Below are 6,000 nucleotides of genomic sequence, written 5' to 3' on the forward strand. Positions count from 1 at the left end.
GCATTTATCAGTCTTCTCATTGGGGCTAATTAAAGCAATTATGCAAGTTTCTTAATGTCCATCACATGAAATGCAATGACGGCAGACTCTTCTTCTATTTGGTATTTGAATACATGGATTGTGATCTCAGTAATTACATTGACAAACTATCTAAGAAAAAAATACCTCATAATCTTATTAAGGTATTTTTCTATGCTAAGAAATAATGCTTCAACTTTTACATATTATAAATTAAAATTTCTCATGAGTTAAGGTAGATACCAAGTGTTGTGTTTGATTCAAATTCTTTGTAATTTATTTTGTAATAAATCAATGTTGGTGTATAATCGTATGTTCTAAGGTGCCTTAAGAACTAAGGAAACTCTTGAGGAAAATTATGGTAGTTTTATTTAGATTATCTATATGAATCACTAGCTCTTTGGTCTTTTTGTTGGTATTTAATTCTATCTTGCTTTAGTCTCCAACCCCCTTCTTATTAAGAAGTTATTATGTTGCAGAGCTTCATATACCAGTTGTTGAAGGGAGTTTCTTACTACCATGGTCATGGTGTAATGCACAGATGCTTCTATTTGTTTCACATGCATTCTGTTGTGGGTCAATTTTGATTTTCTTTTTTGACAAATTAGTGATGAAGAAACTTCATGATGCACTTTGGGCTGATAGGATCACTTACAAAACTACTATTGGTATGTCCCCCTTCCAACTCGTATATGATGTAGATGCAACCATTCATTTCCTTTAGAACTCATTCCCTAAATCTGTAAAAGGCAATAAAAGATGAAAAATTCTAGTTTGGTATTGAGAAGAGAATCATGTACTTGAATCATCTAGAATAGAAAAGAGAAACAATGCTAGATATCATTGAAAAGCATCATAAAAATGTAAAGAGGATATTCAATAAGATATCTTGAAAAAGATACTTTTAAATTGGAGATATGGGTTTTTTTGGGATTGCATAAAAAGTTTGACTCTTTGTGGAGGAATCCTTTCAAAATAAAAAAAGGTGCTAGGTAACAATTCCTCCCTTTTGGAATATCCATATGGTACCAATCTTCCTCTTTCCTACAATGGGCAAGATTTAAAAACTATCTAATCTAGTGCCCCCCTCTTTCCCTTGTACACAATATCCTTCTTTCTTCTATTTTATGTGTCTATTCATTTGTGTCTACTCTTTTGACCTCGATCATTTGGATTCTCTCTTTCTTGATATTCCATCTCTCCCTTCAGAGCTATTTTTAGTTACATTCCATTTTTCTTTGTTTCTAAAGGTTTTCTTTTTTTGAGAACACAAGTCTAACTGACTTGTTGTGGTCTTGGTCCCCTTCCCTAACTATCAATCTCACATGGCCTTTCCAAAGTTGGCATAGAGTTATGGTCTTTCTTAAATCCCCAATCCCTTGACAATGTGTGAAGTATTTCCAATTGGTTGGTGAGAAGTTTTAATAAGCTTAAAATCCCCAATTACTAATTAGAAGTCTAGGATAATACGTGATTGATTGACTACTGAGTTGCTAGTCTTAGTGAGTTGTAGTTTACAGGGCTTGAAATCTGATTTACCTTACTATAAGGCACTTTAAAATTTGATGGAGTAGCAATTTCTAGGGTCTTTTGAATGAGAGAGATTCTCTAACATCACAACACAAGAGCTAGATGGAGGCTTCCACAATATTCCTTACTTGTGTATGTACTTTGGATGAATCAACTCCTAATTCTAGACTTGCAGATCTACTCCTCTCCTATATTGTGTCAAATATTGAGGCTATTCTGAGATGGAAACAAAGCTCATGCATAGTAATCAAGCATACTTGGCCAATTTGGATCCCTCGTTTGATTTGAATGGCCCTAAAATGAGACGTGTGTCCTCACAAAGAAATTTAAATGATCACTTGGGAGGACTGATACATGCATAATTATATACATACATATATAAATATGTACATCTTGAGGAATCCCTTAGATTGGCTCAACTTGGATGATACTAGAATTTACTATCAATGCTAAACCTCCCATTCTAAAATGCTTTTGACACAAGAACTATTATGAGATGGCAAAAGAGCTCATACATGGAAACCAACCATCCTGAATGAAGTTGGATCTTGTGCCCAATTCACATACCTCCCAAACATGATTTTTGTTGTCTAGGAACCTAAGTGATCCCTTACTAGGTTTGGCACATGCATGGTTTTGGTCTGTCACACTATCCAAGCTCCTCTTTAGGACTCCAAGTCAAGTCATCCTTTTCATTGCAAGTGGTCTAGCACCCTACTCAGATCACTACACAGCTCCAAACTATTGTAGCCCACTGTTGTTTCTTATAAAAAAACTACCATCATCTTCACTACATACTAAGTTGTATTTTTCTACACTTTGCTATAGCTCACTAAATGCTAATTTAAAAGTCCTTGATTGCCCCAACATAACCCTTCTCCTTGGAAAAGTTATTGCTTTATATGATGCTAACATTGTAGCTATAAGAATTCCCCTATAAGATTTATTTGTTTAATTCCTAGGCAATTGAAGGCTCCTTGGAGAAGTTGATGCTTTGTACAATGCTAACGTTTTAACTGTAGGGTCCTCAAATATTGTGAAATAGCTGGTTTGAGTTCAAACAATGCAATAGCTAAATTTTGGCAAGAAATATTAACACTCATCCTTCAATAACATCTCCTTTAGAAACTCATCTTTAGAGTGAAATTTTCAACCATTAAATGCTTAATTTACTGGAATGAATAGTAGTTTGTTCAAGGTCAATCTACGACAAATGTGGAAAGATTTTAAGACCTGGTTTGAGCTCTCAATTGAATAAATACTTTCCTCTTGTTTCTTGAATGAAGGATATCTGCAGTTGGGAGTTCTAATTCCAAAGTTCTTGAATATTGTTGTATCTTCAATAATTGAAAATCTCAATGTCACAAATTTATCAGTGGTTTGGGGTAGCATCTTACACCCTACTAAACTATACATCAGACAAAATGAAGAAAATAGAAAATCATAAAATCATTTTTTTCTCAAAAGAATTTAACAACATATTTAATGGTGAGCAACTAAGGGACTTGCAAAAAAGAGGACTCTATGTAATTGAATTACACTGGAGTTCATGAAAATTTTGGTTGGCCTTTACGAGTTGATTTATACAGATTTTCAATTGCCGAACTCGCATTTTCCCTAGTATGTCATAGAATATTCTCTCGACTCTAGTTTTTGAATATATGGTTTAGAATATTAATCTCTCTACTTTGATGTTGTTTTATGTTTTATCTTTACTCATTGACTATTTTCATTGGGTAGATGGAAGAGGGAAGGTGAAGAAAAAGGGAATAGCTTATTACAACAACCTTATTGAAAAGCTTCTCAAGCATGGTAAATAGATATTTTTTATATTTTTGTTGTATGGGGAATTAGATTTGATCATCTAAAAGGTCCAACCCAATGTTATAAACAAATAGAGAGAAATAATAGTCATGGAAATAGTAGGATAGTAAAACAACATTAGAGAATGGAGATGTCTATGGGAAGATTTATGTATATGTATACTCAGAGAATTAATGTCAAAATTGTAGGCATTCGTCCATTTGAGACAATATTCCATTGGGATCTTCCACAAGCTCTTCAGGATGACTATGGAGGTTTCTTAAGTGAAAAAATTATCTAAGTTAATTTTATTTTGGTTAGATAATGTATTTTAAGGTTTGATTTTTTTAGATGATTCATGTCAAATTACACAGTCTTTCTACTAAAATCATGTATAAACTAGAATTTAGATGAATAATCTAAACAAATCAAAATGTAATTATGTGTTGCTAAAACTTAATCATATTTAAACAAATTTCTAGAAGACTTTGAATCTATTTATAATCTCTTACATAATGAAGAAATTATAATGTATTTATCTTCAGTTAATATAATTGTTCATTATTTAATAAAAATAAACTATTGTAATCTATTGAGTCAATATACTATCTCAATATTATTTCTTTTAATCATTTATATGAATATATTGGAGAGTTCAGTGTTGATTTTTTTTCCTTTGTATGCATAGAGAATATTTTGTGAAGTATGCAGACATGTGCTTTAAAGCATTTGGTGATAGAGTGAAGGATTGGGTAACAATAAATGAGCTGATAAGTGTGAGTGTGTATGGATACAACTTTGGAAACCTTGCGCCTGGTTGCTACTCCAAGTCTGTTGGAAACTGTAATGCTGGAAACTCAACTATTGAGACATATATTGTCAAACACCATTTGATTCTTTCACATGTTGCCACTGTTAAACTATATAGAGACAAGTATCAAGTATGCCAAGTTCTTCAATAATTTTTTTTACTCAAAAATTCACCTTTGTTTCATCAAATGGGTTTTCTTAATATCTTATTCATCACATAGATATTGAAAATGGGTTATGTATACTATTGTAGAAAACATAGAAGGGAAAGATTGGCATCACACTTGTAACCCACTAGTTTTTACCTCATAGCAATTCATTGGCTGATGGCAAAGCCAGTTGACGGGCTCTTACCTTTTTCTTTGACTGGTTTGTACCCATCCTTACAACTATAAATGTACTACTTTATATGTCAATAACATTTTTGGTTACTAGTAAAACTCAATGTTTTAACAGTATTAAATAGTTCATAAGAATATATTTTTATTTTTAATATGAATGAAATAAAGTATATAGTATCTATCATATTTAGGTGATCTTTAGTTTTATTTACAGTTGGGTCTTAGTTTAAAGTCATATCATATTAGTACTCCAAATTAAGTTACTTAACTATACAATTTCTTGATATTATTTTTAGAATTCAATATTTTATGAATAGCAGTAGCTCACAATCTAATCTATCTTTTATATGAATGAGATAAAATATTCAAATTTCATTTTATCTAGGTGACAATTCTCATACAAGCACAGCATTAGGTCTCTTCCTATTCTAATATAAGTAATATACTCCAAATCAAGTGCATTTCCTATAAAACTAGACCTACTTAACTTACAATACTATTTGCCAACCATGCATCAATGCACTATAAAACCTCTTTAGACTTAACAATTGATAATATATCTCCTAATTATCTATTATATTGTGAATATATATATATATATATATATAATCCATAACAATTCTCCAACTATGGCTTTTTTCACATTTGAGAGATTGAATAATAGTGTTATGGGTTTAACAGGTATAAGGATCCTCTAACAAAAGGTGAATAACCAACAAAAATGAGAGTTATATTGGGTGCCCGTTTGCCCCATTTTACCCAAGCGCAAGCAAAGCTAGTGAAAGCCTCATTTGATTTCTTGGGCATCAATTATTATACTAGAATGTATGTCATTGATGAAAAATCTACTCAAAACCCATTGAACAACAATTTTACATAGGATGCTCGAGCCACATTAGTCTATGAGTGAAGTATATTTTTTATTATCAATAATTAGTTTTAAATACTTAAAAACTCTTATTTCTAGTGTTCAGAAATTGGGTTAAGTAAAGTGGATTCCAATAAAATATTAGATGATATTATTTATTTATTTACAACTCTCCTCCCTTTCTACAGATGAATGTGATGGTGTTCTGATTGGACCTCAGGTAAGCTTGAAAAACCTAAAGTTATAAAAGTAGTAACTCAGTATTTTTGAAATAATGTGGAATGATTTATCAAGAAGGAGCAGATTGGCTACATCTTTATCCAAGAGGGACTAGGGAGTTACTCAATTATGTGAAATAAAAAAGCAATCCACCTGTTTATATCATAGAGAATGGTATAATGCAGATATATGAATTATAGTTTTTCCCCTCACCAAAAGCTTATTCTTCTTTTCATAATAACTTTTTTCCCCACTGACCATAGTAATCTTCCATTGCTAGGTGTTGCTATTCTTCACACTAAGTATAGCAATGTTTGATTCTCTTCTAGCTATGTTATTGTTATTCATTCACTTATTCCTAAAAAACATTGTGATTAGTTATGTCCACTATTCTTTTGTAATTGATATGTT

General features: G+C 31.6%; 1 pseudogene; it reads left to right on the plus strand.

Annotated features, from left to right (window-relative positions):
- LOC149560519 (beta-glucosidase 12-like) overlaps window positions 1-5,789 on the plus strand; it is a 54,140-nt pseudogene extending 48,351 nt beyond the window's left edge.
- The last annotated feature ends 211 nt before the right edge of the window (window positions 5,790-6,000 follow it).

This window comes from Cupressus sempervirens, chromosome 4 (genome assembly GCF_028749045.1).
Source record: "Cupressus sempervirens isolate cs-2001-9-10 chromosome 4, ASM2874904v1, whole genome shotgun sequence".
NCBI lineage: Eukaryota > Viridiplantae > Streptophyta > Pinopsida > Cupressales > Cupressaceae > Cupressus > Cupressus sempervirens.